The sequence below is a fragment of the Triticum dicoccoides genome, chromosome 5B (genome assembly GCF_002162155.2).
Source record: "Triticum dicoccoides isolate Atlit2015 ecotype Zavitan chromosome 5B, WEW_v2.0, whole genome shotgun sequence".
Taxonomy (NCBI): Eukaryota; Viridiplantae; Streptophyta; class Magnoliopsida; order Poales; family Poaceae; genus Triticum; species Triticum dicoccoides.
In genome coordinates, this window is record NC_041389.1 from 543204006 (window position 1) to 543215427 (window position 11422).

Here is an 11422-nt window from a genome sequence, read left to right on the forward strand (position 1 = left end):
AAGCCTTCATGGTGGACCAACAAGTTTCTTATTAGCAAAATAGCAATATATTTTTTGTTTTTTCATCTAGATTATAGTCATCACTTGATTCGATTTCTGCCTGATATCCCTTTTCTGTGTTGTTAAATATTTTTACAAGTTGCAACAATTATATGTATGAAAATTTGGCCAATAGATTAAAACTTGGGGGCATTAGCTATTGTTTTAGCTTCTAATTAGGTACACTTCATTGCCTTCACAATTTTTGATGGCTCATTTGTAATTTTATTTGTTAAATGCAGATAATATGGATAGGTTTCTTTGTTATGGGGAAAGTGATGAAACACATGTGTGAGTGGTGGTGTTGGGGGGAAAGTAATGAAGTATATCTAACACAAAGCGGTGCATTGACTCCGTGAATCCCCGCTCGATCAGGAAGATGATGAGAACCCACCTATGGTCGTTTTGCCGGGGCACCAACTCCGTCTACGCGTTTGAGAGTGGCCACTCATTGAGATATGGGTAGGGGAGTAGCCCCTCGATGACGAATGCCGTGAATTTCCATGGCTTGACTGTCGACATCGACTACAGAGCTGGCCTTGGCGGAATCAAGCTCCTGGATTTTGCTGGCCACGACATCTGGGTTGGTGGAGAAAACTTACACGAGATGAGCTCGGAGCGCTCTGGTTGGAAATGGCAGTCGCAGCAGCGAGGGCGAGGGAAGAAGGACAATGCGCTCGCCCGAGGGGGGGGGGGCTGATTCCTCTCTCGCCCACTCTTCAATTTAAAGGGGCAAGGTCCCAACTATCCCTAAAATATCACCCCACATGTAGCGTCCGGAAGACAAACAACCAACCGCGAGCAACAATCACACGAAACTCCAAGCGCCATAGTCGTTGTCTAGTTCCCTAGGCAAAGGTTCAGTCATTCAAGGCCCACCACACGCATAACTTGAGGAGATGGATGTACTAACCACTCAGATCAATACATTCAATTCGGGGAGCTGATGTGATGATTCGTAAAAGATTTGGTGTCATCAATGGCTACGACGTTTCGTTCCTTCGCTAGTCGGTTTTGACCATGTTTGGTTGAATCAGATGGCGTCAAGATCGATCAATGGGTCAGTCCCGGACCAAACTTATGTCGTGCTGGTTGTGTGGCGACTTTCTAGGTGACACAAGCTGCATCACTCACAACACATCAATTATGCGCATGGGTGCTGATGGCCCGACTCATCGAGGTTGCCAGACTACTCAACGACACCAAGAACAAGGGACAAGCTTGGTATCCTCTATGGAATGGTTTGGTTTCTTGCGTGTGACCAAATATTAAAGTTCGCAGACTCGGTTTTGAGCTAGAGGACTAAAAGGTGTTCTTTCGGGATAGTGACTGGTGTCTTTCCGATCCGCTAGGCACACACACATTCATTCATCTGGTATCCTCTATGGAATGGTTTGGTTTCTTGAGTCTGACCAAATATTAAAGTTCGCAGACTTGGTTTTGAGCTAGAGGACTAAAAGGTGTTCTTTCGGGATGGTGACGGGTGTCTTTCCGACTCATCAAGGTTGCCAGACTACTCAACGACACCAAGAACAAGGGCCAAGCTTGGTATCCTGTATGGAATGGTTTGGTTTCTTGCATGTGACCAAATATTAAAGTTCGCAGACTCGGTTTTGAGCTAGAGGACTAAAAGGTGTTCTTTCGGGATAGTGACTGGTGTCTTTCCGATCCGCTAGGCACACACACATCATTCATCTGGTATCCTCTATGGAATGGTTTGGTTTCTTGCGTCTAACCAAATATTAAAGTTCGTAGACTCGGTTTTGAGCTAGAGGACTAAAAGGTGTTCTTTCGGGATAGTGACTGGTGTCTTTTAGATCCGCTAGGAACACGCACATCATTCATCTGGTATCCTCTATGGAATGGTTTGGTTTCTTGCGTCTAACCAAATATTAAAGTTCGCAGACTCGATTTTGAGCTAGAGGACTAAAAGGTGTTCTTTCGGGATAGTGACTGGTGTCTTTCCAACTCATCGAGGTTGCCAGACTACTCAACGACACCAAGAACAAGGGCCAAGCTTGGTATCCTCTATGGAATGGTTTGGTTTCTTGCGTGTGACCAAATATTAAAGTTCGCAGACTCGATTTTGAGCTAGAGGACTAAAACGTGTTCTTTCAGGATAGTGACCGGTGTCTTTCCGATCCGCTAGGCACACGCACATTCATTCATCTCTCAAAATTTATGATACACCCTCAATCGGCCCACTAGCCATCCTTTTCCTTGAAGATTATGGGATATCACCTCGTCTTTCTGCTACTTGTTCGCTCTACTCTTTTCAGATATGCTCTCTTGAGTCTGCCAGGGCCTCTTTATGAAAAACTTGGTGATGCTTCTGTTCTAGTTTCTAGTGAGAATCATCTCCATGGAGGGTGCAGTCGGTCTTCGAAACGAGGCACTGGTGGACTCGGGGGCTACAAACGATGGAATCCCCACTGGGGTAGGCTCGTGGCGATAGTCAACCCAGCTAAAGGTCGAGGTCCAACAATGTTAAGGCCCAATTCAAAAGTGTTGCAGGCCCAGGCTTAACTCCGGCCAGTCGGTGGAGGGACTCCAACCGGGTCAAACGACATGTCAACGGTCGTGCCATTGGAGACATGTGTTATTTCACATCCCACAATGCATTAACCTTGGACATTAATAACATATGTAATAAGTTTTTTTTGAGAAACACATATGCAATAAATAGTACTAGTAACAACCAACACTCAGTAAGCAGTTAGATGTAGCATTAAATTATCTAGCTGTTGGTGCGTCCTAGTCATGTTGTGAGCTATATAAGGCATGCAGGTGCATCGGGTTGTGGGTTGGCATCTTTGTAATCCTTAGGCTAGTTATAGTGGGTAGTAACTTATACTAGTAATGCACATCAAGAAATAAGGATTCCAGTCATCCTCCAGCCTCCTCAGCGATTTGGCATTCCTGTCCGTCGGATCTGGTTGCTTGATCTGATCTGGGCCATCGGATCGAGTCCTTGGAAGACCTTGGCCGTCGGATCGAAGAGGCGTCACTGTTGCAATGAATAGTTACTCCCGCTGTAAAGATCTCGTGCCACCTCACGTAAATCGCGCGCCCAACCGAGGGCATTTTCGTAATTTCGCGTGGCTAAAAAAGTCCCCCATAGCGATCGGGCGAGACTGTGGAGAGCGAGCACCGGGTCGTCCCCCTCCCCCTCCCGCCTGCTCTCCTCTCTTCCACTCCCCCTCCCATGAAACCCTAGCCGTCGCGCCCGCACACCCCCTGCCGCCGTGCCACCACCGCCGTCGCTGGTGCTCGCCCCGGCCCCCATCCTCCACCTGACGCCGCCCATCGTCTCCTCCCCACCCCCTCACGCCTCCCTTCTCCTCCTCCCCATCGGGACTGAGCAGGGTAGCTGACCGCCGCTGCTCTCCCCACGGAGCTCGCCGCCGCCGCTCTCCTCGCCGAGCTCGCCGCACTCTTAGCGCTGCCGGAGATGGACACATCTGGGCGGATCCGGTCGCTAGGCGGCGTGGGGCTGCGGATCCGGCAAAGTCACTGCGGCCGCCGGTGGTTCCTCCGTCCTTCCCAAGCCCGGCGATGATGGAGGCGCGCGGCCATCCCTCCCCCTGCGGTGGTGGAGGAAGGAGCGGGCCTCCACAGTTGTCGGCGACCTCCTCCCCAACCATCGACCCCTCTTTCTGAGACGGCTCGGATCCTTGGTGTGAAGGCGGAGGTGAGCGCCCTCTCCGCTTCCCCCATTTCCTCCCTCTCTATCTCTGTTCTGATCTTTTTTTGTGTGCTGGTCGACATAGGCCAGTGTGTGCGCGTGTGTGCAGCAGCTCCAGAGGGACAACATTGATGTAGCCACTGCTCCTGTCTAGGCTAGCCTGCCATAGGTATGAATCAGGTCATTGGCCCCTTATGAGCCCTACTTTTCATGGAGCAAGGTGCAGCTTATGGCTGTTGTTATTTCTCGTGGTTATCTGCGGTCTTGGCTGTTGGTGTCTGGTCCCATAGTAGGTGCTACTCCTTTCTCATTCCTTCCTTCATGCCTTTCTAGAAGTAATTTAAATCTTCATTATGCAGCAAGGTAAGATGAAGTTTCCAACACCTGCATATTTGTGCCTAGAGGGATTTGTTTATTTGGAAGAATGGAGGTATTTGTTCTGACATAGTACCTAAAATGCTCATCAAAAATTGTAGCTCTAGCATTTGCTTGTTTCCTTAGGGCTTAGGCTCTTAGGCTCCATGAATTGGATAAACTTCTCAATTGAAAGAGTAAATCCATCCAGTTTATTACAACTTTTCTTTATAATATGCTCATATGTTCCCTTTTAAGTTCCTCCCATTCAATTACTTATGCATGCTAAGCGGTAACTGATAACAATATGACGTATTGCCCGCCGCGTTTCCTGGTCCTTTTCTTTTAGTGCTTCGACCTGAAGAGATTGCTTGACTCGTTTATATACGTCACTCCGAACTAGATCACCAGTTTGCAACCACTTGGTACGTACTCTCTAAAGTGTTCTACAAACTTGGCTCAGGTACCCGAAGGAGATACTAGATTCTTACAAGAGGCTGCTGCTCGATGCAATGGAAGGAAAGCGGACGCTCTTCATCTGGTCGGACAAGCTGAATGCCGTGTGGGAGCTCTTTACACCCCTCCTGAAGGAGCTAGAGCAGAAGCGGATGGCCCCCAAGATGTACCTGTATGGGAGCCGCGGGCCCGTGGGCACCCACTACTTGGCAGCGAAGTACAATGTGAGATGGGGCGAAGAGAGCGTGGTTTTCATGCGAGTGGTGATGATTTCTGTTTTTAGCGGTGATTGATTCTGGCGCGGTCGCAGTTTCTGCAAAAGGCATGCACTGCACGCCCTGCTAGTGGGAGTGACACGAGGAACATATCGGAATTAATAAGGGTGAGCGGTTGGCGATGCTTGTGTTGGTCGATCGATCGTGAATATATTTGTTGGTACCACTGGCTTTGCATATTCTATGATTCTTAAAAGGTGAAGTTGAGAGCACAAGGCTCATCATCTTTGGCTGTTGATCGATTCATTTGGTGGTCTGGCTGGGCTGTTTGTTGTATGGGAACTACTGGTTGTGCAACTGCAGAAGCTGCTTACTGATGCTGGTTTTCTTTTGGGCATATTCGGTGGTAAGATTTATTGCTGTACTGAAATCTTGATAAATACTCCCTTCGTTCCATAATTCTTGCCGTGTTTTAGTTCAATATAAGGAGGAAGTAAATAAACGACTCTGAATTATGCACGGTTGGTAGTAAATTTGTGCAAGATCATTGTCATGTCTTCTCCTTTTGTCCTTGAGAAGAAGCATCTATGAAGGTGCACGGAAAATCCATCTCTTTCTCTCTCTCTGGACGAGGATGCTCTTTATAATCATCATGTAGTCTATGCAAATCTAGCTTACACTACATTTTATCTAGCTTCCCACATATATTAGCATTGTGTACCTTAGCTCTGAATTGCTACCATTGTTCATATATTACAAGAAGGCTTACCAAGTACCTTTTAGCATTGTGAGTTTGTATGTTAAACAGTATACCTAATTGTTTCTTGATTGTGTTATCCTATTACTTTTAACATTAACTAATTTTATTCTTCGTGTGTATGCCAATCCGCCCATCCATCCTCGACGGCTCCAGGAGGGACATCGCAGCCACAGGCAGCGGCAGCGGCATGCCATTCACATCGCCCTCGCGCACCACCGGCGGCCCCCTCAGGTCCGATCCCAACTTGCGGCCGTCGGCCGCGGCGGCCAGGCCAGGCCTCTCCTTCCACCGGTCCCGAGACGAGGGGACACCAACCCCGTTGTCCAGCACTGGGTGCCTCAGATCGGCATGCCTCCTCCCGATGTGAGTTTCACTTGGAGTTATTTTTTGCTGCTGACTGTAGGATGAAAGTGAAGTGCGTTTGCTGGAATACATCTCTACTTTGTTCGTGTTGTGACAGTGTTAAGCGTAAAATAATATATTTTTTCACAAGAGATCGATAAATAGGCGAATATATGCTTGCAGGCAGAACAGTTCTGGGAATTTCAGAATCTTCCCAATTCTTTTTGGTATGATGTATACTTGCAGGTTTCTCTAGATGAAAAGGGTCACCATGACTTGGCGGCACAGCTGGTGTAACCGGCGTCCCTAAGCAAGCCATCATGCAGATGGCCGCCGTGCTTCCGCCCAGCAGGTACTACTCCCTTCGTCTCATCTTCTCATCAGCTAATTGAACACATGTGGTTCGTCTGCCTCTTGTTTTCCTGGATCCAAGAACCCTGCCTTCGTCCCAAATCAAGAATGGTATTATTTTTTATTTGTATTGGGGTTTTAATTAGGAAGATTTGTTCTAGGTAGAGGAGTAGAGGCATTGTTTCCAAGGGTAGTAGTTGTTGGAAATATGCCCTAGATGCAATAATAAAATGGTTATTATTATATTTCTTGTTCATGGTAATTGTCGGTTATTCATGCTCTAATTGTATTATCCGGAAATCGTAATACACGTGTGAATACATAGACCATAACGTGTCCATAGTGAGCCTCTAGTTGACTAGCTCGTTGATCAACAGATAGTCATGGTTTCCTGACTACGGACATTGGATGTCATTGATAACGGGATCACATCATTAGGAGAATGATGTCATGGACAAGACCCAATCCTAAGCATAGCTCAAAGATCATGTAGTTCGTTTAGCTAGAGCTTTTCCAAATGTCAAGTATCATTTCCTTAGACCATGAGATTGTGCAACTCCCGGATACCGTAGGAGTGCTTTGGGTGTGCCAAACGTCACAACGTAACTGGGTGACTATAAAGGTACACTACGGGTATCTCCGAAAGTGTCTGTTGGGTTGGCACGAATCGAGACTGAGATTTGTCACTCCGTATGACGGAGAGGTATCTCTGGGCCCACTCGGTAATGCATCATCATAATGAGCTCAATGTGACCAAGTGTCTGGTCATGGGATCATGCATTATGGTACGAGTAAAGTGACTTGCTGGTAACGAGATTAAACGAGGTATTGTGATACCGACGATCGAGTCTCAGGCAAGTAACGTACCGATTGACAAAGGGAATTGTATACGACGTTGTTTGAATCCTCGACATCGTGGTTCATCCGATGAGATCATCGAGGAGCATGTGGGAGCCAACATGGGTATCCAGATCCCGCTGTTGGTTATTGACCGGAGAGGCGTCTCAGTCATGTCTGCATGTCTCCCGAACCCGTAGGGTCTACACACTTAAGGTTCGGTGACGCTAGGGTTGTAGAGATATGAGTATGCAGTGAACCTAAAGTTGTTTGGAGTCCCGGATGAGATCCCGGACGTCACGAGGTGTTCCGGAATGGTCCGAAGGTAAAGAATTATATATAGGAAGTCGAGTTTCGGCCATCGAGAAAGTTTCGGGGGTCACCGGTATTGTACCGGGACCACCGGAAGGGTCCCGGAGGTCCACTGGGTGGGGCCACCTATCCCGGAGGGCCCCATGGGCTGAAGTGGGAGGGGAACCAGCCCCTGGTGGGCTGGTGCGCCCCCCCTTGAGCCCCCCTGCGCCTAGGGTTGGAAACCCTAGGGGTGGGGGGCGCCTCCACTTGCCTTGGGGGGCAAGGCACCCCCTTGGCCGCCGCCCCCCTTGGAGATTCAATCTCCTAGGGCCGGCGCCCCCTGGGGACCCTATATAAAGAGGGGGGAGGGAGGGAAGCCGCACCCATGCACTTGGCGCCTCCCTTCCCCCTTGCTACACCTCTCCCTCCCGCAGACGCTTGGCGAAGCCCTGCCGGGATCCCTGCTGCATCCACCACCACGCCGTCGTGCTGCTGTATCTTCATCAACCTCTCCTCCCCCCTTGCTGGATCAAGAAGGAGGAGACGTCTTCCCCAACCGTATGTGTGTTGAACGCGGAGGTGCTGTCCGTTCAACACTAGGATCATCGGTGATTTGGATCACGACGAGTACGACTCCCTCAACCCCGTTCTCTTGAACGCTTCCGCTCGATCTACAAGGGTATGTAGATGCACTCCTCTCTCTTGTTGCTAGATGAACTCATAGATTGATCTTGGTGAAACCGTAGGAATTTTTTTATTTTCTGCAACGTTCTCCAACAGTGGCATCATGAGCTAGGTCTATGCGTAGTTCTCTTTGCACGAGTATAACACAAATCTGTTGTGGGCGTAGATGTTGTCAACTTTCTTGCCACTACTAGTCTTATTTTGCTTCAGCGGTATTGTGGGATGAAGTGGCCCGGACCGACCTTACACGTACGCTTACGTGAGATAGGTTCCACCGACTGCCATGCACTAGTTGCATAAGGTGGCTAGCGGGTGTCTGTCTCTCCCACTTTAGTTGGAGCGGATTCGATGAAAAGGGTCCTTATGAAGGGTAAATAGAAGTTGACAAATCACGTTGTGGCTTTCACATAGGTAAGAAAATGTTCTTGCAAGATCCCTATTGCAGCCACGTAAAAGATGCAATAACAATTAGAGGACGTCTAACTTGTTTTTGCAGCAATTGCCTTGTGATGTGATATGGCCAGAAGTTGTGATGAATGATATATATGTGATGTATGAGATCATGTTCTTGTAATAGGAATCACGACTTGCATGTCGATGAGTATGACAACCGGCAGGAGCCATAGGAGTTGTCTTAATTATTATATGACCTGTGTGTCAATGAATCAACGCCATGTAGTTACTTTACTTTATTGCTAAACCGTTAGCCATAGTAGTAGAAGTAATAGTTGGCGAGCAACTTCATGGAGACACGATGATGGAGATCATGATGATGGAGATCATGATGATGGAGATCATGGTGTCATGCCGGTGACGAAGATGATCATGGAGCCCCGAAGATGGAGAGCAAAGGAGCTATATGATATTGGCCATATCATGTCACTTTTTAATTGCATGTGATGTTTATTATGTTAATGCATCTTGTTTACTTAGAACGACGGTAGTAAATAAGATGACCCCTCATAATAATTTCAAGAAAGTGTTCCCCCTAACTGTGCACCGTTGCAAAAGTTCGTCGTTTTGAAGCACCACGTGATGATCGGGTGTGATAGATTCTAACGTTCACATACAACGGGTGTAAGAAAGATTTACACATGCAAAACACTTAGGTTAACTTGACGAGCCTAGCATGTACAGACATGGCCTCGGAACACAAGAGACCGAAAGGTCGAACATGAGTCGTATGGAAGATACGATCAACATGGAGATGTTCACCGATGATGACTAGTCCATCTCACGTGATGATCGGACACGGCCTAGTCGACTCGGATCATGTATCACTTAGATGACTAGAGGGATGTCTAATCTGAGTGGGAGTTCATTAAATAATTTGATTAGATGAACTTAATTATCATGAACTTAGTCTAAAAACCTTTGCAAATATGTCTTGTAGATCAAATGGCCAACGCTCACGTCCACCTCAGCTTCAACGCGTTCCTAGAGAAAACCAAGCTGAAAGATGATGGCAGCAACTATACGGACCGGGTCCGGAACCTGAGAATCATCCTCATAGCTGCAAAGAAAGATTATGTCTTAGAAGCACCGCTAGGTGAAGCTCCCATCCCAGAGAACCAAGACGTCATGAACGCTTGGTAGTCTCGTGCTGATTATTACTCCCTCGTTCAGTGCCGCATGCTTTACAGCTTAGAACCGGGGCTCCAAAAGCGTTTTGAGCAACACAGAGCATATGAGATGTTCGAAGAGTTGAAAATGGTTTTCCAAGCTCATGCCCGGGTCGAGAGATATGAAGTATCCGACAAGTTCTTCAGCTGTAAGATGGAGGAAAATAGTTCTGTCAGTGAGCACATACTCAAAATGTCTGGGTTGCACAACCGCTTGATTCAGCTGGGAGTTAATCTCCCGGATGACGCGGTCATTGACAAAATCCTTCAGTCGCTTCCACCGAGCTACAAGAGCTTTGTGATGAACTTCAATATGCAGGGGATGGAAAAGACCATTCCTGAAGTATATTCAATGCTGAAATCAGCGGAGGTAGAAATCAAAAAGGAACATCAAGTGTTGATGGTGAATAAAACCACTAAGTTCAAGAAAGGCAAGGGTAAGAAGAACTTCAAGAAGGACGGCAAGGAGGTTGCCGCGCCCGGTAAGCCAGTTGCCGGGAAGAAGTCAAAGAATGGACCCAAGCCTGAAACTGAGTGCTTTTATTGCAAATGGAAGGGTCACTGGAAGCAGAACTGCCCCAAATACTTAGCAGGCAAGAAGGCCGGCAACACTAAAGGTATATGTGATATACATGTAATTGATGTGTACCTTACCAGTGCTCGTAGTAGCTCCTGGGTATTTGATACCGGTGCCGTTGCTCATATTTGTAAATCAAAGCAGGAGCTGCGGAATAAGCGGAGACTGGCGAAGGACGAGGTGACGATGCGTGTCGAGAATGGTTCCAGAGTCGAAGTGATCGCCGTCGGCACGCTACCTCTACATTTACCTACAGGATTAGTTTTAAACCTCAATAATTGTTATTTAGTGCCAGCTTTGAGCATGAACATTGTATCTGGATCTCGTTTAATACGAGATGGCTACTCATTTAAATCCGAGAATAATGGTTGTTCTATTTATATGAGAGATATGTTTTATGGTCATGCCCCGATTGTCAATGGTTTATTCTTAATGAATCTCGAACGTGATGTTACATATATTCATAGTGTGAATACCAAAAGATGTAAAGTTTATAACGATAGTCCCACATACTTGTGGCACTGCCACCTTGGTCACATTGGTGTCAAGCGCATGAAGAAGCTCCATGTTGATGGACTTTTAGAGTCTCTCGATTATGAATCATTTGACACATGCGAACCATGCCTCATGGGCAAAATGACCAAGACTCCTTCTCCGGAACAATGGAGCGAGCAACCAACTTGTTGGAAATCATACATACTGATGTGTGCGGTCCAATGAGCGTTGAGGCTCGCGGAGGATATCGTTATGTTCTCACTCTCACTGATGACTTAAGTAGATATGGGTATGTCTACCTGATGAAACACAAGTCTGAGACCTTTAAAAAGTTCAAGGAATTTCAGAATGAGGTAGAGAATCAATGTGACCAAAAATTAAGTTCTTACAGTCAGATCGCGGAGGAGAATATTTAAGTCATGAATTTGGTACACACTTAAGGAAATGTGGAATCATTTCACAACTCACGCCGCCTGGAACACCTCAGCGTAACGGTGTGTCCGAACGTCGTAATCACACTTTATTGGATATGGTGCGATCTATGATGTCTCTTACCGATTTACCGCTATCTTTTTGGGGATACGCTCTAGAGACAGCTACATTCACTTTAAATAGGGCACCGTCTAAATCCGTTGAGACGACACCGTATGAATTATGGTTTGGGAAGAAACCTAAGCTGTTGTTTCTAAAAGTTTGGGGATGCGATGCTTA

At 47.0% G+C, this 11422-nt stretch overlaps 1 long non-coding RNA gene across 2 annotated transcripts; it reads left to right on the forward strand.

The window, feature by feature from the left end:
• Nucleotides 1–3207: 3207 nt before the first annotated feature.
• LOC119306075 lies at nucleotides 3208–5132 on the forward strand. 2 transcript variants are annotated; one of them, XR_005148843.1, is made up of 3 exons: nucleotides 3208–3730; nucleotides 3810–3893; nucleotides 4542–5132. It is a non-coding gene; the product is annotated as an uncharacterized LOC119306075 (long non-coding RNA). The 2 variants fall into 2 exon arrangements; XR_005148844.1 differs by lacking the exon at nucleotides 4542–5132 and adding an exon at nucleotides 4084–4106.
• Nucleotides 5133–11422: the final 6290 nt, after the last annotated feature.